The 26,390-nt window shown below is 51.6% G+C and overlaps 1 protein-coding gene across 2 annotated transcripts in view; it reads right to left on the reverse strand.

Annotated features, from left to right (window-relative positions):
* LOC137302431 (guanine nucleotide-binding protein G(I)/G(S)/G(T) subunit beta-2) overlaps positions 1 to 26,390 on the reverse strand; it is a 101,520-nt gene that overhangs the window by 58,022 nt on the left and 17,108 nt on the right. Inside the window, exon 2 of one of the 2 annotated variants that reach the window (XM_067972086.1) lies at positions 11,221 to 11,282. The gene's annotated coding sequence lies outside the window, so the exon portion shown is untranslated. Of the gene's footprint in view, positions 1 to 3,873; positions 4,137 to 11,220; positions 11,283 to 26,390 lie in introns of those variants that run through there. The other variant, XM_067972085.1, reaches the window with a different exon arrangement.

Genomic DNA, 26,390 nt, shown 5'->3' on the forward strand with positions numbered 1-26,390 from the left:
TACTGCCTTGCTATCTGACAGCACTCACCCAGTATCCTGTTTGTTATGCATCGACAGGGAGCCTCATCACTGACCTGCATATTAAGGGGTGGCAGCACAATGGAGTGGCAAAGATCTAGCATGCTGGAACACCAACAGAGGGGTACACACATGGCTGACCTCCCAATCTCAGCAGCCCTTATCCATAGATAGGGGAGACAACAGCCAATCCCAAGGCACTCTAGTGCACATCTTGCACCCCATTACAGGAGCCATTCCGTAATATAATGCGCCTCATTCGCTGTCTTGTTTATACTGCGACAAATATTGCACCAGGGTCACAAATGCAAATTTAAAGCAACTGCACGCACCACTGGAGGCAACCTCGTAAAAGGAACTAGGGTAGGCATGTCTGAATTCAAAGCAGGATGGGGGAAGGGGGGAGCTTTGGAGGATGACACACAATAGTCACTGCTCTCCAAAAGCAATTCATTGTATCAAGCACTGAGATGTTTCATTTAATGTGATACGGCACCACATTAAAGCATTTTTTTTCTTTTACTCTCTCCTTGGCTGGGAAAAGGGGGTGGAGAAATAACTTAAAAAGCAGCGCCCTCAACAAAATGACAGTGCCCAAAAAGGCCACCATCGTGTGAACAGGAGCAGACGACCACAGTGACCCTCCGCTGACCACAAATCTAGTGCGCAGGGCAACAGGTTATATATTTTTTTAAAACCCACATGTGCACCGTCACTGGAGGGCTTTTACACACAGACAGTCAAGTTTAACCATTGCAATGAGGCAGGAGGGCTTTTACACAGACAGACCAGTTTAACAATGAGATTGGTGGTGTAAACCTGTCTCGCCACTCCCTGGGACTGTTGGCTGGAACAGCAACGGTCTGTGTCAAATTCTACATAATCAGTGTATGTGCAACAAACTTCTCATCATAGAACCTGCCGCACACCTTCAGATTCCATGTCACTGTCCTCCCATTTACATCACTCTGCTTGTACCACAATTACAAACCCACCACATCACCATAATAAATTCAGAGAGAGCTTCTGACTCCACATCCAATAAACTTCAAGTCACTTGATATAAAAAAAAACTGAGATCTGGCAATCACTTAATGCTTTGGTTTCATAAGAATAGGAGAAAGTCCAACCCATTAATGCTCAACTAGTACTGCAAGGGTCACACTGCTGAGGTCCCAATCCCAGCAACCCTTACCCATCAGCAGGGGAGACATCAATCCCAAGACACCCCTGTGCTCATCTTGTGCTCCATCTCCAGTGGAAGTTGTTCAGTGATATGACCCAGTTTCCTTGCTGTTCAATCTTAGAAGGATAAGTTGATAGGACGAGATGAAGTAGGGTGGGAGGAGGCTCGTGTGGATCATAAACACCGGCACAGACCCGTTGAGCCAATTGGCCTCTTTCTGTGCTGTAAGATTCAATGTAATCTGTCCATTTATACAACGGATGCTGCTCCAACAGTGAAATGGACAGACACATGGCAGATGCAATTTAATGCAAAGAAGTGTGGTGATACATTTTGGTACAATCTTAAGGGAGTGCAGGAACTGCCTGACCTGACTTGCCTTTAAGTAATATTCTTGGGGTCACTTTACCTCGGCTACTTAATATAAACTTTTTTTTTGAAGATTCCTCCCCCTCAAACCTTTTCTCAGCTATAAAGCCCCTCTACACTCAAACTGCCAACACCCAGCGGCTAGACCCACACGTGGCCTTGCAATTTATGTTGTCATAATGGCTGAATTGAATTCCTGTCAGACTAATTTATTAATCTTTAAACACCTCGATTTTAAAATTTGCATCCTTGTTTTCAAATCCCCCCCATGGCCTCCCCCTCCTGACCTCTGTAACCTCCTCCAGCCCTACAACCCTCTGACATCTCTGCGCTCCTCCAATTCTGGCCTCCTACACATCCCCAATTTTCATCGCTCCACCACTGACGGCCGTGCCTTCCGCTGCCTCGGCCCCAAGCTCTAGAATTCCCTCCCTAAACCTCTCTGCCTCTCTCTCCTCTTTTAAAGACGCTCCTTAAAACCTACCTCTTTGACCAAGCTTTTGGTCACCTGTCCTAATATCTCCTTATGTGGCTCGGTGCCAAATTTTGTCTGATTACACTCCTGTGAAGCGCCTTGGGACATTTTATCACGTCAAAAAGGCACTATATAAATGCAAGTTGTTGTTTAATGCAACCTATTCGACTGCTTTTTCTGTGGTGTATACCAAGGGCAGAAAAATACAAAACCCTGCACGCAGGCAGTCTGGTTAAAGAGGTGAGGGCACCACAATAGGGGAGGGGTTGTTTTGCAGCATCAAGTTTTAAGTGCAGCCCAAGCTGAAAGCCAAACAGTCAGCCATAGCCACCAGGAATATAATACATTTTGGAAGTGGGGAGGGCAGAGAGGGGAAAAGCAAACAATCCAACAGCACTGATAGACAATGTAACCGTACCTTCATCAAGGACGACAAGCTGATTTGGTTCAAACCTATTGCATCATTTCTGTGATATCAAAGACTGTAAAATCAGGAGCACAGAAACCTTCCCCCCCACTTCACTAAAAAAAAATCAGGGGGCAGCAAGTGTTTCGACGCTGACCTCAATCATTACAGCACCAAGAGGCTTGCAACGATGGCGAGAGTCAAAGCCTGCCAGAACCCCCCCCCAAAGAAAAATATTCACTAACATGAAGTCAATGACTGCAGCCCTGGTGTAAAAACACAAAACCCAAAGCCTCAGCAGGATTTGAATCTGCAGCCAAAATGCACAGGAAATTTATGCATCAACATAAGCGAGACACAGGACGGAGAGTGCAGAGAGGGAAAGAAGTCAACAAAATGGAGGAGCTGGTTTTAATCATAAAAATACACATACAAAAATGAGATATAAAGTAAACATGCAATTTTTCCCCCAAGTGGGCAAAATAAAATATTAAATTACTATTTTGAATATATATATATATATATATATAATCATTTTTTTTTAAAGTGCTTGAAGGAAGGAGGCACATTAACCCTGTACAGACCACACTCGCTGGTGAGTCAGACATTAGCATTCAAAGAGATTCTCAGATAAAAAATTAAGTGTAATTTACAGTAGAGGCAGGGATAAATATATAAAAAATAAATCTGTCAAAAGCACAAATCAAAATATATTTTAAAAATCACACACTAAAGCAGTTATAAACAAATATAAAGACAAAGCAAAAATATATAAATATGTATGGACAGAATTAAAAGCAACTATATATCCACACACACATATATATATATTAAAAAAAAGCAAAATACACTATTACATATACATATATACTAAAAAAGGAAATATATCAAGAGAAAGCAAAGCAAAAAAAAAGGCACAAAGCAAAATATATCTATATTAAAAATAAATAAAACATATAAAAAAGGCAAGAGCCAAAAAATAAGAAAACACAAGAGCAAAAATATCTAAAATATAAACATTTTTTTTTAAAAAAACACAACACAAAGCAAAACCAGAAAATAAAACCATCCAAAAGCCTGAGGCCTCTTGGGCAGGAAATTCTCACACACAAAAAAAAGGGGCAAAGAAAGAAAAAGAAAGATGGAAAAAGAAAAGCAGCAGCTTCCTCTCAGAAAAAAAAAAGAACTTTTAAAATTTAAACGCAAGAGAAAAAAAAAATTCTTTTAATGATTTTTTTTTGAAAAAATGTTTTTAAAAATCGAATTTTAAAAATCACTTGAGGGGAATTTTAAAAAATATATATTAATATTAATAATATTCTCTCAGTTTGCCCCTGAGGTACCTGCGAGGCTCGACCCCGGGTTTTTCCCCCCCCCCCCACCCCTGAGGTGATTTAATTTTTATTTTTCTCTCCTCACCTTCGACTGACGATTCTCGACGGGATAGAAAAGAAAAACTGAAGAAAATCCTAAATTTTCTCCTCCTCCTCCTCCCGCCGCCGCCGCCGCTCCTAACGGGAGTCCTTCGCCGCCTCCGCCGCCGCCGCCGTTTGTTTGTTTGTTGTTGTCCGGTTGTCCGCTCGCTGGGCCGCCGCCTCCTCTCGGGCGGGATTTCTCTCTCTCTCTCACACACACACACACCCGGGGGGAGGGAGGGAGGGAGGGACGTGGGGTTTGCTGAAGATCAGAGAGAGAGAGAGAGGGGGGGGGGGGGGGGGGGAAAGACAGCGAGGAACCGAAAAAAAAAACCCCGGTTTAATTATTGTTGTTTCCCCCCTCCGCCGCTCCGCACCACACCCATTGACCGAGGACTCGACCACCGCTCTCGGCGCCCGACAATAGGGGTGCGCGGGTGGCCGACCGAAAGCAAACTCTGCTGGCCCGCTTTCCCATCGAATTTTCTCGTTTTATGTCAATTTTTTTTTTTTTGGTCGCTATTTTTTAATTAATGAGTTTATACTTGGTAGGGTAAATCTGCGGTTTTCTTTAGGGGTGTGGGGGTATCTAGTCTCCTACACTCTCCCCCCTCCCCCAGTCCTGTCAGCCCTTGGAGGCAGCCCTCCCTCCCTGCTCAGAGGGAGCACGTGACTCCAAGGGCTCCCAGTGCTGCTGTCACTCAAACTGGCTGCTGCCTGCCTCCATCTTTTTTTATTACTGTAGAAATATTTTACTCTGCTTTGCTTTCTCCTTTTTGAAATAAATAACACCTTGCATTAATGCATTTCCCACCGCTGGCTTCCAGTGTTGCATTTTTATATTTTAAAAAAATGAAGCTGGAAGTCTCTGCAAACAATCTGTGCCATCTTACTTCAGGGCCCATTTGGTCCTTTTAGAACATTTTTCAATGCAACTATCACCAAAATGTCGCCAGTTTTAAACCAAGAAAAAAATGTGCACTGTTGATTGCAAATGGTCCATTGCGAGGAGATTAAGACTGCAGAGGGAAAGAGCCAGGAAGCAGCAACATGGGGATGAGGAGGGGGCATGGCGCCTTGACATTTTCCTCGCTCCTCTTAGCTCGATCTCAGTTGAATGCTGCAATTAGCCTCAGCATCCCGGCTAAGGAGGGCCAGAAAACTAACCGGGGCTCCTGCTCCTGATCACCGGCTGGAAAGTGCGTGTCTTAAGGGTTGCCAACCCTTCCAGGGTTGTCCTGGAGTCTCCAGGAATTAAAGGTTAATCTGCCGGACAACGCGGGAGAAAAAATCATAAAGGAGTTTCCTTTGTAAATTGTATTTTCCTTTCGACACTTTTGTTTATTAGTTATAAAAATAACGGAGTTGGGCGGGGGAGGGGAAACAGATGGGCTGTTTGGCTGACAGTCAAGAATCATCCAATCGGGTAACGGAGAGGCTGTTCGCTTTGTAATCGGCATGGGAAGGCGGTGCCGTGTCGGGATGGACATGTTGGGCGACCAATGGTGGGAGGGTGGAGGCGGGGCAATTGGAGAAGGGTGATCATGTGATAAAACCTCCTTGAAAACGCCCGACCAGAGTTGGCAACTCGTGTATATATATATATATATATATGTCAAGGGAGAATAGGGTTAGCTGTTGTGTCTGTACACTTGCTTCCATATAAAGATTGGGCCTTAGCCCAGCTACTGAAACCCTCCATTCCTTTGTTACCTCCAGTCCCAACTATTCCAATGCTCTCCTGGCCGGCCTCCCATCTTCCACCCTCCATAAACTTGAGCTCCTCCAAAACTCTGCTGCCCCGTATCCTAACTCGCACCAAGTCCCGTTCACCCATCACTCGTGTGCTCGCTGACATTGGCTCCCGGTCCGGGAACGCCTCGATTTTAAAATTCTCATCCTTGTTTTCAAATCCCTCCCTATCTCTGTAACTTCCTCCAGCCCTCCGAGATCTCTGCCCTCCTCCAATTCTTGCCTCTTGTGCATCCCCGATTTTAATTGCTCCAAAATGGCAGCCGTGCCTTCAGCTGTCTAGGTCCTAAGCTCTGGAATTCCCTCCCTAAATCTCTCCGCCTCTCTCAGATCCTTTAAGACGCTCCTTAAAACCTACCTCTTTGACCAAGTCACCTGTCCTAATATCTCCTTATGTGGCTCGGTGTCAAATTTTGTTTGGTCTTGTGAAGTGCCTTGGGATGTCTTACGCCGTTAAAGGCGCTATATAAATGCAAGTTGTTGTTGTTGAGTAAGGTGCCTGAGGATCTGTGCCCAAGCAAGAATAAGCAAGGAGAGAATGGGTGAAAATTTATCCGGAATAAAAAAGTGAAAGCTCTGCAGTGTGCACCCTGCCTGTTTGTCCTCGTGCAAACTTCCCCAGGGGTGGACACTGCCTTTGTGCACAGTTTCTACCTCTCTTTAGCTCTGCTTGTAAATATTGCACCACGGAAGATGGGTTTCCCAATGCAGCACTAGACTCCATCTTGTTGGTAGGACCCATGTGGTTGCCTCCATAGATTGCTCGGTAGTTTTGTTTGGGGACCCTTGGGCTCGGTGTTGGATTTTGGCACGAGTCCCACAACCAGCTGACCCAAATGGAGTGCTAGGGCTGGGTTGACGCCTGTGATTGTTTCCCAGGCTGCCCTGAACATCGGGGCTGAATGGAGGTTTCACAGCTCCCCAACTCGGATCACCTGCTGGTGGCCAGTTGAGGGCCTTGGAGCAGGCCTACCGTATTAACCAGTGTTCAGGTGCACTATGAATCATTGAGTTCATTGTGGGGATTGCCACATCAACTGTCCAATGAGTAGTGATCTCCAATGGATGTGGTAGGAAGCAACAGGCACTTTAATAACTGAATGCATGGTCAGGTTAACTTATGGTATTAAGGTATCAGCTGTGGCTCAGTGGGTAGCACACTTGCCTCTGAGTTAGACGAGCGCAAGGTAGGAGTGGGTTCAAGTCCCACTCCAGACACGAGCACAAAATTTATGCTGACACTTACAGTACTGAGCGAGCCTTTTAGGTGTTAGATGTTAAACCAAGGCCTCTTCTGATTAAAAGATCCCACAGCACTATTTGAAGAAGTGCAGGGGAGTTCTCCCTGGTGTCCTCGCCAATGTTTATCCCTCAACCAACATCGCTAAATAACAGGTTTTCTGGTCATTATCGCATTGCTGTATGTGGGATCTTGCTGTGCGCAAATTGGCTGCCGTGTTTCCTACATTACAACAGTGACTATACTTCATTGGCTGTAAAGCGCTTTGGGACGTCCTGAGGTCATGAAAGGTGCGATATAAATGCAAGTTTTTTTTTGTGTAAGTACCAAGTACCATATACCAAACACACCCCTCACTGGCACACTCTCAGTATATCAACCTGCTCTGGTATAAAGCACACACTTATGGCAAAACATATGGAATCAAACGAATCCCCTCTTCCTGCACAGAATTTAGCTACCCTCACCCCCCCACCCCCCTCTCACTCCTCTCCTGACTCTTGCTAGGGGCACCATTCCGCCCATTCTTCACATGTGAGAAAAGAGTGCGAATGGAGGCGTGCTATTTTACTGTGGGGGGCATCGCAGCCCAACCTAACTGTGTCCTCACCTGATATCCAGCCTTCAGCTGCCTCGGCCCTGAGCACTGGAATTCCCTCCCTAAACCTCTCTCCTCCTTTAAGACGCTCCTTAAAACCTACCTCTTTGACCAAGCTTTTGGTCACCTCTCCTAATGTCTCCTTATGTGGCTCGGTGTCAGTTTTTGTCGGGTTTATGCCTTGGGGACGTTTTACTACGTTAAAGGCGCTATATAAACGCAAGTTGTTGTTAGAACCATAGAACCATGGAAAAGATACAGCACGGAAGGGGGCCATTCGGCCCATCGTGTCTGTGCCGGCTCGAAGAACCGTTGTAGCTCGGGGCCTTTTGATGTGCATGGCTCCATTCCATGTGGTACGGTGCCTCTACCGACTGAGCCCAGGGTAACGACCTCCATAACATACCCATCACTCTCCGATATCACAGACCGATTGTTCGCCAACCTCAATGCCGGTGTCGGTGAGCAGCGAAAAGCAGAGTCAGTCGTGAATGGAAAGCATCACCTTTGGCTGGTAAAGGCAGACCAGGCGCAATTCCACTGCCAACGTGGCAGTGCCCAGGGAACGGTAGCCGTGTGGTTTTTGGCGTGTGGTGCAAAGGCCATCAGTTCAAATCCCACCCATTGGCAAATTGTGAAACCGACTTCAATAAACCTGGTCATTTATGGTTTGACCGTGAAAACTGCCAGGTTGTTGGGAAAAACCCAACCCGTTCACTAATGTTCTCCAGGGAAGGGAACCTGCTGCCAGCCACTACCCGGTCTGTCTGGGCCTACACGTGACTCCAAGTCCCACCCTACATAAAGGGAGAAAGAACTTGCATTTATATAGCGCCTTTCCCGACCTCAGGCCGTCCCAAAGCGCTTTACAGCCAATGAAGTACTCTTGAAGTGTAGTCACTGTTTAATGTAGGAAACATGGCAGCCAATTGGTGCACAGCAAGATCCCACAAACAGCAATGTGATAATCACCAGATGATCTGTTCTCAGCCAGGACATTGGAGCGAATGTCCCTGCTCTTCTTCCAATAGTGGCCAGGGGACCTTTTACGCCCACCTGAGAGGGGCAGACGGGGCCTCGATTTAACATCTCATCCGAAAGGCGGCACCTCCGACAGTGCAGCACTCCCTCAGTGTTGGTACTGGGAGCGTCAGCCTGGATTGTGGACTCACTATCCCTGGAGTGGGAATTGAACCCATGACCTTCTGCCTCAGGGACGAGAGTGCTACCCGCTGAGCCACAGCCAACACTGTTTTTAACATCAATGCAAGTTCTTTCTTTTCTCTGTAACAGCTTGTACGTGTTGGATAACTGTATAAAGGAGTTTGCCTTTCGCTCCTTCGATGACACTTGACCCTTCGAGGGAGTTACAGCTTGGTGACTTGAGTGCCGACAGAGTTAACAGAATCGCAGTCAACAAGGATCAAAGTAGTCCCTCCCTCTGAGCCTTCAATCCCTCTCTGACCTCAACCCAAGCTTTCTGCCAGGGTTCCCGACGGGAGTCACCCATCAGGGGCCTCGCAGAGAAAAGGGAAGCACGCAGAGCAGTCAGGAGGGGCAACGCAGCAGCACGTCTGGGAGCAGCTGACAGCTCAGTCACCGGAGCAGGAAGTGCACAGGTTCAGGCGAGCCACGGTCTCACAACTGCTGCCACCAAAAGCTGCGAGGCTCACCGGGTCCCGGCCTGCTGCAGGAGCGGCAGATCGATGAGCCTCGCAGATCCTTACCCGCAGACCGTGCACCTCGCGCGCAACTGTGACTTAAAGCAAGGCTGCAGGTCCAACGTGGGAGCTTTCTGGCCCGTAACGGCTCAGCTGCTGACTGGAGAAGCCTACCAGGCCAGAAGGGGAAACAACAGTTTTATATGTAAACCCCCCGAACCCCTCGATTAGATTCCAGCCTATAACTCGCTCCCAGGTATCTGTTATTCTATATATAAACCCCCCGAACCCCTCGATTAGATTCCAGCTTGTAACTCGCTCCTGGGTATCTGTTATTCTATATATAAACCCCCCGAACCCCTCGATTAGATTCCAGCCTGTAACTCACTCCCAGGTATGTGTTATTCTATATATAAACCCCCCTAAGCCCTCGATTAGATTCCAGCCTGTAACTCGCTCCTGGGTATCTGTTATTCTATATATAAACCCCCCGAATCCCTCGATTAGATTCCAGCCTGTAACTCACTCCCAGGTATGTGTTATTCTATATATAAACCCCCCTAAGCCCTCGATTAGATTCCAGCCTGTAACTCACTCCCAGGTATCTGTCAATCTATATATATACCATCCGAACCACTGGATTAGACTCCAGCCTGTAACCCAATCCCGGGGATCTGTTATTCTATATATAAACCACCCAAACCCCCTTGATTAGATTCCAGCCTGTAACTCACTCCCGGGTACCTGTTATTCTATATATAAACCCCCCGAACCCCCTCGATTAGACTCCAGCCTGTAACTCACTCCCGGGCAGGTATCATTAATCTATATAAACCACCTGAACCCGTCGATTAGAGTCCAGCCTGTAACTCACTCCCGGGTATCGATATAAACCATGCGAACCCCTGGACTGGATTCCAGCCTATATCTCAATCCCGGGAATCTGTTACTCTTTGTGTAGTACCGACTTTTCCAACACGCAGGATGAGAACACAGTTGACAGTGCCTTGGCACTGTCGGCAGCTGCCAGCTCTGCATCCTCAGCAGACATCAGGCAGGGATTAGTCACCTCTACAGGTGCCTGAAGCGGCACTAAATGCCAACGCTCCCCAATCAACATGTTTTGACTCATTTGCAAGCGTCACACAAACAAACCCGACTCCCGCGGGTAGGAGGCTCAGTCCCATATCACCACATGTTATACGGAAACACCTGCTGCTTCAGAGAGATCCCACACCAGACACAGGGCTCCTGTCCACTGGGACTCACATCATCAACTCAACTTCAGGCAGGGATGAGCCGCTTTTGTCTTACTAAAGAAAGGGCATGGGTTAGATACAGAGTAAAGCTCCCTCTACACTGTCCCTTCAAACACTCCCAGGGTCAGGTACAGCACGGGTTAAATACAGAGTAAAGCTCCCTCTACACTGTCCCATCAAACACTCCCAGGGTCAGGTACAGCACGGGTTAGATACAGAGCAAAGCTCCCTCTACACTGTCCCTTCAAACACTCCCAGGGCAGGTACAGCACAGATTAGATACAGAGTAAATCTCCCTCTACACTGTCCCATCAAACACTCCCAGGGCAGGTACAGCACAGATTAGATACAGAGTAAATCTCCCTCTACATTGTCCCATCAAACACTCCCAGGGCAGTGTACGTACAGCACGGGTTAGATACAGAGTAAAGCTCCCTCTACACTGTCCCATCAAACACTCCCAGGGCAGGTACAGCACGGGTTAGACACAGAGTAAAGCTCCCACTACTGTTTATTCTGTATCTAATCCAGCTGTAGCTGATCTGGGACTATTTAAAGAGAAACAATTTACTTCAAATTTCTTTTAAATCCATTAAATATAACTCATCTGGCGAGGTAACGAATGGAACATCCAAAATGGCTATTTTTGCTGCAATGATGTCATGTCGAAACAAAATTTTCACAACAGAAATTGTATCAAGTATTTGGCAAAAGGGAATGGTTTGTCCCTCGGGTGTCAGTGGGTTTACAGCTCTCCCAGCACACTGCACCATCGCCGTTCGATAATGAACAGAAAGTCTGCATGACGTGTTCGGAGGTCAAAGGTGAATCAATGGCCTACCTGTGTTTCTGGACTGATGTTTGTCTTGGACTGGGAGCTCCTGCACAGACGACAGAAAGATTCTAGGAGACAAAGGAAAACCCAGAATGACATACAGACATCTCACACCATTCAACAGAGCCCAGCCCTTCGGCCCATCTTCATCACTTCAAGGGACTGAGGCAGTCAGAAAATTCACTGGCACAAAGACAATCTCCTCTTAAGGAGGACGGTATGTTCACTGTAAACAGATAGTAACAGAGAGACGGGACACAGACAGTAACAGAGAGATGCGAGAGACACAGTAATAGAGAAATGGGAGAGAGAGAGAGACTAACAGAGATGGGAGAGACAGAGACAGTAACAGAGAGGTGGGAGAGAGAGAGACAGTAACAGAGAGATGAGAGAGAGAGACAGTAACAGAGAGATGAGAGAGACACAGACTTTAACAAAGAGAAAGGAGAGAGAGACACACAGTAACAGAGAGATGGGAGAGAGAGAGACACATACAGTAACAGAGAGATGCAAGAGACACAGTAATAGAGAAATGGGAGAGAGAGACTAACAGAGATGGGAGAGACAGAGACAGTAACAGAGAGATGAGAGAGAGACAATAACAGAGAGATGGGAGAGAGGGACACAGGCAGTAACAGATAGGTGAGAGAGACACAGACTTTAACAGAGAGAAAGGAGAGAGAGACACACAGTAACAGAGAGATGGGAGAGAGACAGACACAGACAGTAATAGTGAGGTGGAAAAGAGACACGGACAGTAAGAGAGTGATGGGAGAGACACAGACAGGAACAATTCCCTCCCATTGTACAGATTCCCAATGGACCAAACCTCTTCCCATTCCCTCCCATTGTACAGAATCCAAATGGACCAAACCCTTCCCATTCCCTCCCACTGTACAGAATCCCAATGGACCAAGTCCCATCCCATTCGCTCCCATTGTACAGAATCCCAATGGACCAAACCCCTTCCCATTCACTCCCATTGTACAGAATCCCAATGGACCAAACCCCTTCCCATTCACTCCCATTGTACAGAATCCCAATGGACCAAACCCCTTCCCATTCACTCCCATTGTACAGAATCCCAATGGACCAAACCCCTTCCCATTCACTCCCATTGTACAGAATCCCAATGGACCAAACCCCTTCCCATTCACTCCCATTGTACAGAATCCCAATGGACCAAACCCCTTCCCATTCACTCCCATTGTACAGAATCCCAATGGACCAAACCCCTTCCCATTCACTCCCATTGTATAGAATCCCAATGGACCAAACCCCTTCCCATTCACTCCTGCGTAGAACTCCAGACCCAAGCAGCCCAATTAAACAGAAAATCCATCCTCTTTTCTAGACATGGCCGTGCGTTGGTGCCGAGGAATTGACGGTCTTTGGGGTAACGGCACCGTTGGGTGTTTTACTGAGCCACACGGTACAGCAGGTTCGATCCCTGAGTTAGCTGATCTCAGACAGATGCTAATATAGGCCTTGCAATGTGCCTCAGTGCTGCAGGACAGGCAGGGAAAGAAATGAAACTACCCAGCGACCCGGGTTAGAAAGTTCACACATGCTTTCCAGTTGTGAGGATAGTATCGGGCTTGGATCTGATACTTCCCCCATGATCAAATGGCCTGTCGACACATTCACTATCTAAGCTTTATACCACTGCCTATGGTTTGTCACGGCGTTTATAAGACATCCAGTACTGGAGAAGCAGAAATTTCCTCCATTGGGAAGGCTGAAGGCATTGTCTTCGACCCCCGTCACCAACTCCGTTCCCTCACCACCGACCGACCACCACCGACTCCATCCCTCTCCCTGGCCACTGTCTCAGGCTCAACCAGACTGATGTAACCTCAGGGTCCTAATTGACCCTGAGCTGAGCTTCTGACCCCATATCCTCTCCATCACCAAGACCGCCTACTTCCACCACCATAACATTGCCCATCTCCGCCCCTGCCTCAGCTCATTTGCTGCTGAAACCCTCATCCATGCCTTTGTTACCTCCAGACTCGACTATTCCAATGCTCTCCTGGCCGGGCTCCCATCTTCCACCCTCCGTAGATTCATCCAAATCTCTGCTGCCTGTATCCTAACTCGCACCCAGTCCCGTTCACCCATCACCCCCTGTGCTCGCTGACCTACACTGGCTCCTGGTTCGGCAACACCTTGATTTTAAAATTCTCATCCTCGTTTTCAAATCCCTCCCTATCTCTGTGACCTCCTCCTGCTCTACTATCCTCCGAGATCTCTGCGTTCCTCCAATTCTGGCCTCTTGCGCATACCCCATTTCCTTCGCTCCACCATTGGCGGCCGTGCCTTCAGCTGTCTAGGCCCTAAGCTCTGGAATTCCCTCCCTAAACCTCTCCGCCTCACTCTACTCCTTTAAGACACTCCTTAAAACCTACCTCTTTGACCAAGCCTGTCCTGTTATCTTCTTATGTGGCTCAGTGTCAATTTTTATCTGATTACGCTCCTGTTAAGCAACTTGGGGACGTTTTACTACGTTAGGTGTGCTGTATAAATGTAAGTTGTTGTTGTCTTGGATGAAAAATGTCCACCTGGGTGAGGTACCAGGGTAGGGCAGCATCATGGAATCATGGACCAGCATAAATCAAAGTCTTGAGGAGATGAGGAGTAAGGCAAGAAATGTTCATGGGGAAGGGGAGGAGGAGGATGAGGGAGGGGAGAGGAGGGGGAGGGGAGAGGGGGCGGGGAGAGGGGGGAGGGGAGAGGGGGCGGGGAGAGGGGGGAGGGGAGAGGGGGCGGGGAGAGGGGGGAGGGGAGAGGGGAGAGGGGGGAGGGGAGAGGGGGGAGGGAGGGGAGAGGGGGAGAGGGGGGAGGGAGGGGAGAGGGGGAGAGGGGGGAGGGAGGGGAGGGGGGAAGGGGGAGAGGGGGGAGGGAGGGGAGGGGGGAGGGAGGGGAGGGGGGAGGGAGGGGAGGGGGGAGGGAGGGGAGGGGGGGGAAGGGTGAGGAGGAGGGAGGGGGTGGGGAGGGGGTGGGGAGGGGAGGGTGGGGAGGGGGAGGGGAGGGTGGGGAGGGGGAGGGGAGGGTGAGGGTGAGGGGGAGGGGAGGGGGAGGGGAGGGGGAGGGGGAGGAAGGGGAGGGGGAGGAAGGGGAGGGGAGGGGGAGGAAGGGGAGGGGAGGGGGAGGAAGGGGAGGGGAGGGGGAGGAAGGGGAGGGGAGGGGGAGGAAGGGGAGGGGAGGGGGAGGAAGGGGAGGGGAGGGGGAGGAAGGGGGAGGGGAGGGGGAGGAAGGGGGAGGAAGGGGAGGGGAGGGGGAGGAAGGGGAGGGGAGGGGGAGGAAGGGGGAGGGAGGGGAGGAAGGGGGAGGGAGGGGAGGGGGAGGAAGGGGGAGGGAGGGGAGGGGGAGGGAGGGGAGGGGGAGGAAGGGGGAGGAAGGGGGAGGGAGGGGAGGGGGAGGAAGGGGGAGGGAGGGGAGGGGGAGGAAGGGGGAGGAAGGGGAGGGGAGGGGGAGGAAGGGGAGGGGAGGGGGAGGAAGGGGAGGGGAGGGGGAGGAAGGGGAGGGGAGGGGGAGGAAGGGGAGGGGAGGGGAGGAAGGGGAGGGGAGGGGGAGGAAGGGGAGGGGAGGGGGAGGAAGGGGAGGGGAGGGGGAGGAAGGGGAGGGGGAGGAAGGGGAGGGGAGGGGGAGGAAGGGGAGGGGAGGGGAGGGGGAGGGGAGGAGAAGTGGAGGGGGAGGGGAAAAGGGGATGGGAAGAGGGGAGGGAGAGAGGGTATGGGAGAGGCTGAGGGGGAGTGGGGGCAGAGGGGTGGGGTAAGGGAGTGGGGGCAGAGGGGTGGGGTAAGGGAGAGGGGAGGGCAAGAGTAGAGAAGGAAGGGGATAATGGGGAGGAAGAGGATAGCAAAGGCGGGGAGGCTGGGCTTCACTGGGCCTCTGGAAAGAGGGAGGAACGTTCCATCTCTCATATGGGGCGGGGGGGTTAAAACTATTGAAACATAACCAGGTATACTAGGTTGCGGAGCCATGATATTGGAACCTTAATCTTTTGAAAATAAATATCTCAGTACAGGGGAGAGGGGGATTCATAAATGTGGCTTTAGTTTCTGAATTCCAAAAAAGCTTTGCAGGTCTTCCCCCACTTCTCCCTGAGTGGTTGTTGCCACCTGCCAGAATCTTCAGGCTCGCTCATGGAAACAGAGGCTGCGTCGCCTAGCAACGGGCCTAGTGGGTACCCGTGAGGCAGGGAGGGATGACAAGCGGGTGTGGGGAGGGAGAGTGGGGGAGGGGAGGAGGAGGAGGGGAGGGGGAGGGGAGGAGGAGGAGGAGTGGGGGAGGGGAGGAGGAGGCGGAGTGGGGGAGGGGAGGAGGTGAAGGGAAGAGGGAGGAGTGGGGGTGAGGGAGGGATAGGAAGAGGGTGATGTGGAGGGGAGGGGTGGTGGAGGGGAAGAGGAGGGGAGGAGTGGGGGAGGGGCGAGCTGCAGGGGAGGGGGGAGGAACGGGGGAGGGGCGAGCTGCAGGGGAGGGGGGAGGAACGGGGGAGGGGTGGGCAGGAGAAGGCAGGCACATCGCCCTCTGAGCGCGTGTTAGCCGTGGCTCAGTGGGTAAACTCTCTCACTGCTAAGTCAGAAGGTTGTAGGTTCAAGGCCCACTCAAGAGACATGAGCACATAATCCAGGGCCAAATTATGAGGGGCCTAGATAGAGTGGAGAGGGAGGACCTATTTCCCTTAGCGGAGGGGTCAATAACCAGGGAACATAGGTTTAAAATGATTATTAGAGGGGAGCTGAGGAGAAATTTTTTCACCCAGAGGGTGGTGAGGGTCTGGAACTCACTGCCTGAGAGGGAGGTAGAGGCAGAAACCCTCAACTCATTAAAAAAGTACCTGGATGTGCACTTGAAGTGCCATAACCTACAGGGCTACAGACCAAGAGCTGGAAAGTGGGATTAGGCTGGGTGGCTCATTTTTTGGCCGGCCTGGACACAATGGGCCGAACGGCCTCCTTCTGTGCTGTAAAATTTTCTATGATTCTAGGCCGACACTCCCAGTGCAGTACTTAGGGAGTGCTGCACTGCCGGAGGTGCCGTCTTTCGAATGAGACATCAAACTGGGGCACCGTCTGCCCCTCTCAGGTGGGTGTAAAGGAACCCACAGCACTGTTTCGAAGAACAGCAGGGGGAGTTCTTCCCCGGTGTCCTGGGGCCGATATTTATCCCTCAACCAACATCACTAAGAACAGATGATCTGGTCATTATCACATTGCTGTTTGTGGGATCTTGCTGTGTGCAAATTGGCTGCTGCGTTTCCTACAATACAACAGTGACCACACTTCAAAAACTACTTAATTAGCTGTAAAGTGCTCTGGGCGTCAGGTGGTCATGAAAGGTGCTGTTTTAATCTAAGTTCTTTCTTTCTCTGAGGGGGTAATATTATGATTCCTGGTTGCTAAGGGAGTCACTTGTATTTTAAGAGTTACTTTTCTTGTATTAAATCCTATTGCCCTGTGTGTGACATTTTCCATCTCCCATAACAGCCATCCTCATGGGCTCTCTGAGGGAGATCGTCCAATTAGTGCTGGACTGCAGGCGCTTTTATTCTGTAGCTTCAAATTCACCTGGGAACTGCTTGAGAGACACAGCAGCATTTCACTCCACGGGTCCCTGACAGCTGATGGGGAAAGGAGTCTTTCAGAAGACCAGCTCGAGCTGGATTCAAACTCTAATCCCAGAGGTGAAAGGACAGTGTGTATCCACTGCAGCACCCAGAGCCTCACAGACACACACACACACACACACACACACACACACACAGTCAGAGAGACAGACAAACGCTCAGTCAGAGAGACACACAGAGTCAGAGAGAGACACACAGAGTCAGAGAGCGACACAGTCAGAGAGACAGACAGACACTCAGAGAGAGACACACAGAGTCAGAGAGACACACAAAATCAGAGAGACACACATGCACACATGCACACACACACACACACACACACAGTCAGAGAGAGAGAGACACACACAGTCAGAGAGAGTCACACACACACACACAGTCAAGAGAGAGTCCAACCATCTCTCCTTGACATTCAACGGCATTACCATCACCGAATCCCTCACCATCAACATCTTGTGGGTCACCATTGACCAGAAACTTAACTGGACCAGCCACATAAATACTGTGGCTACAAGAGCAGGTCAGAGGCTGGATATTCTGCGGCGAGTGACTCACCTCCTGACTCCCCAAAGCCTTTCCACCATCTACAAGGCACAAGTCAGGAGTGTGATGGAATACTCTCCACTTGCCTGGATGAGTGCAGCTCCAACAACACTCAAGAAGCTCAACACCATCCAGGACAAAGCAGCCCACTTGATTGGCACCCCATCCACCACCCTAAACATTCACTCCCTTCACCACCAGCGCACTGTGGCTGCAGTGTGTACCACCCACAGGATGCACTGCAGCAACTCGCCAAGGCTTCTTCGACAGCACCTCCCAAACCCGCGACCTCTACCACCTAGAAGGACAAGAGCAGCAGGCACATGGGAACAACACCACCTGCATGTTCCCCTCCGAGTCACACACCACCCCGACTTGGAAATATATCGCCGTTCCTTCATCGTCGCTGGGTCAAAATCCTGGAACTCCCCTCCTAACAGCACTGTGGGAGAACCGTCACCACACGGACTGCAGCGGTTCAAGAAGGCGGCTCACCACCACCTTCTCAAGGGCAATTAGGGATGGGCAATAAATGCCGGCCTCGCCAGCGACGTCCACATCCCATGAACGAATTTTAAAAAAAGTCAGAGGGAGAAATAGACACAGTCAGGGAGAGAGACACATACAGTCAGAGAGACACATACAGTCAGAGAGAGACATGCAGTCAGAGAGAGAGAGACACACCCAGAGAGAGAGAGACACACACACAGTCAGAGGGAGAGCGACACACACAGTCAGAGGGAGAGCGACACACACAGTCAGAGGGAGAGCGACACACACAGTCAGAGGGAGAGCGACACACACAGTCAGAGGGAGAGCGACACACACAGTCAGAGGGAGAGCGACACACACAGTCAGAGGGAGAGCGACACACACAGTCAGAGGGAGAGCGACACACACAGTCAGAGGGAGAGCGACACACACAGTCAGAGGGAGAGCGACACACACAGTCAGAGGGAGAGCGACACACACAGTCAGAGGGAGAGCGACACACACAGTCAGAGGGAGAGAGAGATACGCGCAGTCAGAGAGAGACACACACACAGTCAGAGAGAGTGAGACACAGAGAGAGAGAGACACAGAGTCAGAGAGAGACACAGTCAGAGAGAGAGAGACACAGTCAGAGAGAGAGAGACACACAGTCAGAGAGAGAGAGACACACAGTCAGAGAGTGTGTGACACACACAAAGTCAGAGAAAGAAACACACACAGTCAGAGAGAGAAACACACACAGTCAGAGAGAGAAACACACACAGTCAGAGAGAGAAACACACACAGTCAGAGAGAGAAACACACACACAGTCAGAGAAAGAAACACACACACAGTCAGAGAAAAAAACACAGTCAGAGAGTGACACGCACACACAGTCAGAGAGTGACACACACACACAGTCAGAGAGTGACACACACACACAGTCAGAGAGTGACACACACACACAGTCAGAGAGTGACACACACACACAGTCAGAGCGTGACACACACACACAGTCAGAGCGTGACACACACACACAGTCAGAGCGTGACACACACACAATCAGAGAGTGACACACACACAATCAGAGAGTGACACACACACAGTCAGAGAGTGACACACACACACAGTCAGAGAGTGACACACACACACAGTCAGAGAGTGACACACACACACAGTCAGAGAGTGACACACACACACAGTCAGAGAGTGACACACACACACAGTCAGAGAGTGACACACACACACAGTCAGAGAGTGACACACACACACAGTCAGAGAGTGACACACACACAGTCAGAGAGTGACACACACACACACACACAGTCAGAGAGTGACACACACACACAGCCAGAGAGTGACACACACACACAGCCAGAGAGTGACACACACACAGTCAGAGAGTGACACACACACACAGTCAGAGAGTGACACACACACACAGTCAGAGTGACACACACACACAGTCAGAGTGACACACACACACAGTCAGAGTGACACACACACACAGTCAGAGTGACACACACACAATCAGAGAGTGACACACACACAATCAGAGAGTGACACACACACAATCAGAGAGTGACACACACACAATCAGAGAGTGACACACACACAATCAGAGAGTGACACACACACACAGTCAGAGAGTGACACACACACAGTCAGAGAGTGACACACACACACAGTCAGAGAGTGACACACACACACAGTCAGAGAGTGACACACACACAGTAAGAGAGAGACACATACAGTCAGAGAGAGAGAGACACACACAGTCAGAGAGAGACACACACACAGTCAGAGAGAGAGACACACACAGTCAGAGAGAAAGACACACACAGTCAGAGAGAAAGACACACACAGTCAGAGAGAGAGAGACACACACAGTCAGAGAGAGAGTGAGACACACAAAATCACCGAGAGAGAGAGACACACACACAAAATCACCGAGAGAGAGAGAGAGAGAGAGAGAGACACACACAGTCAGAGAGAGACACAGTCAGAGAGACAGACGCACACAGTCAGAGAGAGACACACACACATAGTCAGAGAGAGACACACACATACAGTCAGAGAGAGAAACATACACACAGTCAGAGAGACACACACACACAGTCGGAGAGAGAGAGAGAGAGACACACACAGTCGGAGAGAGAGAGAAAAAGAGACACACACAGTCAGAGAGAGACAGACAGTCAGAGAGACAGACACAAACAGTCAGAGAGAGAGACACACACACAGTCAGAGAGAGAGAGAGACACATAGTCAGAGAGAGACACACTGTCAGAGAGAGAGTGAGACACACACAGTCACCGAGAGAGAGAGACACACATAGTCATAGATAGAGAGAGAGAGAGAGAGAGAGACACACACAGTCAGAGAGAGAGAGAGAGACATACACAGTCAGAGAGAGAGACACACACAGAGCCAGAGAGAGAGACACAGGAGAATAGACCGGATGAATGTGTGGCTGCAGGGATGGTGTAGGAGGGAGGGATTTAGATTCCTGGGACATTGGGACCGGTTCTGGGGAAGGTGGGACCTGTACAAGCGTGACGGGTTACACCCAAGCAGGACCGCGACCAATGTCCTCGCGGGGGTGTTTGCTAGTGCTGTTGGGGAAGGTTTAAACTAGAATGGCAGGGGGATGGGAACCTGAGCGGGGAGACAGAAGGGAGTAAAGTTGAGAGCAGCAAGAGAGGGGAAGACCCAGGGGAAATTTACAATACAAATAGTACAAACAGTTGTTCAAGAACAAGTGAAAGGGAAAAGCGTAGAGCAGCAGAAGGAGAGTGTACTTTAGACACTACAGATAAAGTGAAAACTAGAAGGTGTAAGGTGATTAACCCAGCATCAAAGCTGAAGGTCAGGCTAGGGTGTGTGGCCCAACTAAGAGTTCTATATATAAATGCACGGAGTATAAGGAATAAATTAAATGAACTACAGATTCAAATTCAAATTGGAGGGTATGACATGATAGCTATTACTGAGACTTGGCTGCAGGATGGTCAGGATTGGGAACTAAATATACCAGGTTATAAGGTCTACAGGAGAGATAGGGAAAATGGAAGAGGGGGAGGAGTAGCCTTAATGATTAGAGATGAAATCACTTCAATGATAAAGGGGGATATAACGAGAGGTAAGCAGCCAACAGAGGCCTTATGGGTTGAATTGAGAAATAGGAAAGGATCTAAGACTATAGTGGGAGTTGTGTATAGGACCCCTGGCAGCAGCTCTGAAGTGCGAGATTGTATAAATGCAGAGATTAGACAAGCGTGTAAGAAAGGCATAGTGGTCTTAATGGGGGACTTTAACCTTCATATAGATTGGGAAAAGCAAACTAGCAACTGTCGGAAAGGTAGTGAATTTCTTGAGTGTGACCGGGATAGTTTTCTACAGCAGTATGTCCTAGAGGCAACAAGGGGGCAAGCCATATTAGATTTAGTAATGAGTAATGAACCAGATTTAGTTAACAGCTTAACTGTGCGTGAACATCTATCCAATAGCGATCATAACATGATCGAGTTCAATGTAGTGTTTGAAAGGGAAAAAAGTGAATCAACTGCTAAGATTCTAGACTTGGGCAAGGCCGACTTCAATGGGATGAGACAGAGACTGTCCACAGTAAACTGGGCAAATCTGTTAATGGGTAAAATGACTGATGATCAGTGGGAAATGTTTAAAGAAACATTTAACGTGATACAGAACCGGTTTATACCCCTGAGGGACAAGAACTCTACTTGCCAAAAAAAAAGCCATGGACAACTAAAGAGGTAAGGGACAGTATAAGACATAAGGAAAGGGCATACAAAAAGGCAAAAAATGGCACAGATCCTGGCGAATGGGAAAGATACAAAGATCAACAAAGGGTCACAAATCAGATAGTAAGAGCTACAAAAAGAGAGTATGAAAAGAAACTTGCAAGGGATATCAAAACCAATACGAAGAACTTTTATAGTTATATTAGGAAAAAGAGGGTGGTCAGGAGCAGTGTTGGCCCCTTAAAACTGAAAGTGGGGATATTGTCATTGACAATGGGGAAATGGCGGACATGTTGAACGATTACTTTGCGTCAGTATTTACAGTAGAAGAAGAGGATAGCATGCCGGAAATCCCAAGAAAACTAATATTGAATCGGGGACAGGGACTCGATAAAATTAATATAAGTAAAGCATCAGTAATGAAGAAAATAATAGCACTAAAGAGTGACAAATCCCCAGGAAGATCGGGAGGAGGGGGAAGATCAGGGGGGAGAGGGGAAGATCGGGGGGGGGAGAAGGGAAGATCGGGGGGGGGGAGAAGGGAAGATCGGGGGGGGGAGAAGGGAAGATCGGGGGGGTGGGGAGAGGGGAAGATCGGGGGGGTGGGGAGAGGGGAAGATCGGGGGGGTGGGGAGAGGGGAAGATCTGGGGGGTGGGGAGAGGGGAAGATCGGGGGGGTGGGGAGAGGGGAAGATCTGGGGGGTGGGGAGAGGGGAAGATCTGGGGGGTGGGGAGAGGGGAAGATCTGGGGGGTGGGGAGAGGGGAAGATCTGGGGGGTGGGGAGAGGGGAAGATCTGGGGGGTGGGGAGAGGGGAAGATCTGGGGGGTGGGGAGAGGGGAAGATCTGGGGGGTGGGGAGAGGGGAAGATCTGGGGGGTGGGGAGAGGGGAAGATCTGGGGGGTGGGGAGAGGGGAAGATCTGGGGGGTGGGGAGGGTGGAAGATCTGGGGGGTGGGGAGGGTGGAAGATCTGGGGGGTGGGGAGGGTGGAAGATCTGGGGGGTGGGGAGGGTGGAAGATCTGGGGGGTGGGGAGGGTGGAAGATCTGGGGGGTGGGGAGGGTGGAAGATCTGGGGGGTGGGGAGGGTGGAAGATCTGGGGGGTGGGGAGGGTGGAAGATCTGGGGGGTGGGGAGAGGGGAAGATCTGGGGGGTGGGGAGAGGGGAAGATCTGGGGGGTGGGGAGAGGGGAAGATCTGGAGGGTGGGGAGAGGGGAAGATCTGGGGGGTGGGGAGAGGGGAAGATCTGGGGGGTGGGGGGTGGGGAGAGGAAGATCGGGGGGAGAGGGGAGGATCGGGGGGAGAGGGGAGGATCGGGGGGAGAGGGGAGGATCGGGGGGAGAGGGGAGGATCGGGGGGAGAGGGGAGGATCGGGGGGAGAGGGGAGGATCGGGGGGAGAGGGGAGGATCGGGGGGAGAGGGGAGGATCGGGGGGAGAGGGGAGGATCGGGGGGAGAGGGGAGGATCGGGGGGAGAGGGGAGGATCGGGGGGAGAGGGGAGGATCGGGGGGAGAGGGGAGGATCGGGGGGAGAGGGGAGGATCGGGGGGAGAGGGGAGGATCGGGGGGAGAGGGGAGGATCGGGGGGAGAGGGGAGGATCGGGGGGAGAGGGGAGGATCGGGGGGAGAGGGGAGGATCGGGGGGAGAGGGGAGGATCGGGGGGAGAGGGGAGGATCGGGGGGAGAGGGGAGGATCGGGGGGAGAGGGGAGGATCGGGGGGAAGTGAGGGGATCGGGGGGAGTGAGGGGATCGGGGGGAGTGAGGGGATCCGGGGGAGTGAGGGGATCCGGGGGAGTGAGGGGATCCGGGGGAGTGAGGGGATCCGGGGGAGTGAGGGGATCCGGGGGGGTGAGGGGATCGGGGGGGGTGAGGGGATCGGGGGGGGTGAGGGGATCGGGGGGGGTGAGGGGATCGGGGGGGGTGAGGGGATCGGGGGGGGGTGAGGGGATCCGGGGGGGTGAGGGGATCGGGGGGGGATCGGGGATCGGGGGGGGGGGGTGAGGGGATCGGGGGGGGGGTGAGGGGATCGGGGGGGGGGGTGAGGGGATCGGGGGGGTGAGGGGATCGGGGGGGTGAGGGGATCGGGGGGGTGAGGGGATCGGGGGGGTGAGGGGATCGGGGGGGTGAGGGGATCGGGGGGGTGAGGGGATCGGGGGGGTGAGGGGATCGGGGGGGGTGAGGGGATCGGGGGGGGTGAGGGGATCGGGGGGGGATCGGGGATCGGGGGGGGATCGGGGATCGGGGGGGGATCGGGGATCGGGGGGGGATCGGGGATCGGGGGGGGATCGGGGATCGGGGGGGGATCGGGGATCGGGGGGGATCGGGGATCGGGGGGGGTGAGGGGATCGGGGGGGGTGAGGGGATCGGGGGGGGTGAGGGGATCGGGGGGTGAGGGGATCGGGGGGTGAGGGGATCAGGGGGGGTGAGGGGATCAGGGGGGTGAGGGGATCAGGGGGGTGAGGCGATCAGGGGGGTGAGGCGATCAGGGGGGTGAGGCGATCAGGGGGGGTGAGGCGATCAGGGGGGGTGAGGCGATCAGGGGGGGTGAGAGGATCAGGGGGGGTGAGGGGATCAGGGGGGGTGAGGGGATCAGGGGGGGTGAGGGGATCAGGGGGGGTGAGGGGATCAGGGGGGGTGAGGGGATCAGGGGGGTGAGGGGTCAGAGGTGGGGAGGGGGGAAGATCGGGGTGGTGAAGGGAAGATCGGGGGGGTGAAGGGAAGATCGGGGGGGGTGAAGGGATGATCGGGGGGGGGTGAAGGGATGATCGGGGGGGGGGATGAAGGGATGATCGGGGGGGGGTGAAGGGATGATCGGGGGGGGGTGAAGGGATGATCGGGGGGGGGTGAAGGGATGATCGGGGGGGGGTGAAGGGATGATCGGGGGGGGGTGAAGGGATGATCGGGGGGGGGGGATGAAGGGATGATCGGGGGGGGGTGAAGGGATGATCGGGGGGGGGTGAAGGGATGATCGGGAGGGGTGAAGGGATGATCGGGGGGGGGTGAAGGGATGATCGGGGGGGGGTGAAGGGATGATCGGGGGGGGGTGAAGGGATGAACGGGGGGGTGAAGGGATGATCGGGGGGGGGTGAAGGGATGAACGGGGGGGTGAAGGGATGATCGGGGGGGTGAAGGGATGATCGGGGGGGGTGAAGGGATGATCGGGGGGGGTGAAGGGATGATCGGGGGGGGGTGAAGGGATGATCGGGGGGGGGGTGAAGGGATGATCGGGGGGGGGTGAAGGGATGATCGGGGGGGGGTGAAGGGATGATCGGGGGGGGGTGAAGGGATGATCGGGGGGGGGTGAAGGGATGATCGGGGGGGGTGAAGGGATGATCGGGGGGGGTGAAGGGATGATCGGGGGGGGTGAAGGGATGATCGGGGGGGGTGAAGGGATGATCGGGGGGGGGGTGAAGGGATGATCGGGGGGGGGGTGAAGGGATGATCGGGGGGGGGTGAAGAGGAGGTCATCGGGAGGTCATCGGGATGCGAAGAGGACATCAGGTTGGGGTGAAGCAGGGGAGATCGGAGAGGGAGACATCAGACATCGGAGCAGGGTGGAAAGGTGGGTTCATTTTGTGTTTTAACTTCCTTCTATGGTTTTTTATTTAATTTATTTAGTTTCTTTTTCCCTGGTTTCACCAGGCGTGAATCAGATGCGGTGGGCAAGCCGCTCAGGTAAGTTAAAAATCGTTATAATCACTTAATCTGTCACAGGTAAAGTGCCTGAAGTATCTTAATGAGGCACATTTGGCTCTTTCGCTGTCATTCCGCTGGCTTTAACCTAGTCGAACGTCCCAAGGCGCTTTTGTAACAAAATTTGACACCAAGCTTCAAAGAGATACTCGGACAGGTGACCAAAAGCTTGGTCAAAGAGGTAGGTTTTAAGGAGCGTCTTAAAGGAGGAGAGAGAGGGGGAGAAGTTTAGGGAGGGAATTCCAGAGCTTGGGGCCTAGGTAGCTGAAGGCACGGCCGCCAATGGTGGAGCGATTAAAATCGGGGATGCGCAAGAGGCCAGAATTGGAGGAGCCCAGAGATCTTGGAGGGTTGTAGGGGCTGGAGGAGGTTACAGAGATAGGGAGAGGGGGCGAGGCCATGGAGGGATTTGAAAACAAGGATGAGAATTTATAATCAAGGCAGACGTGACAGAGGGGCCGGTTTTTGGGATCGGTGCACGGTGGACGGGTGGGCACGGGGCTGGTGGGCACGGGGCAGAGCGATCACTCTACTGGCTCACTCCATGGCACCGGCAGGAGCAAGGACGGGCCTTGAGCGGGCGGTGGGTGGGTATATTTTAAAAATATATCTGCGTGCTGCCCCATTTTCTTACAAACATATGGACACACAAACACACGCATGTACAAACACATCAACATATCAACATACAGACATATCAACACACGAGCATGGGCATATCAACATATGGACATATCAACATATGAATATATCAACATATGAATATATCAACATACAAACACACAAACATATCAACATACAAGTATGGGCATATCAACATATGGACATATCAACATAAGGTCACAAACATATCAACATACAAACATAAGATAAGTATCGAACATGGATATATCAACATACGAACACATGAACATATCGACATATGAACACGGGTATATCAACATATGAACACGGGCATATCAACATATGAACATATCAACATACGAACACATGAACATATCAACATATGAATATGTGACCATACAATCTTACAAACATATGAACACACAAATGTACGAACATATGAACATACGAAC

Source organism: Heptranchias perlo, chromosome 35 (genome assembly GCF_035084215.1).
Source record: "Heptranchias perlo isolate sHepPer1 chromosome 35, sHepPer1.hap1, whole genome shotgun sequence".
NCBI lineage: Eukaryota > Metazoa > Chordata > Chondrichthyes > Hexanchiformes > Hexanchidae > Heptranchias > Heptranchias perlo.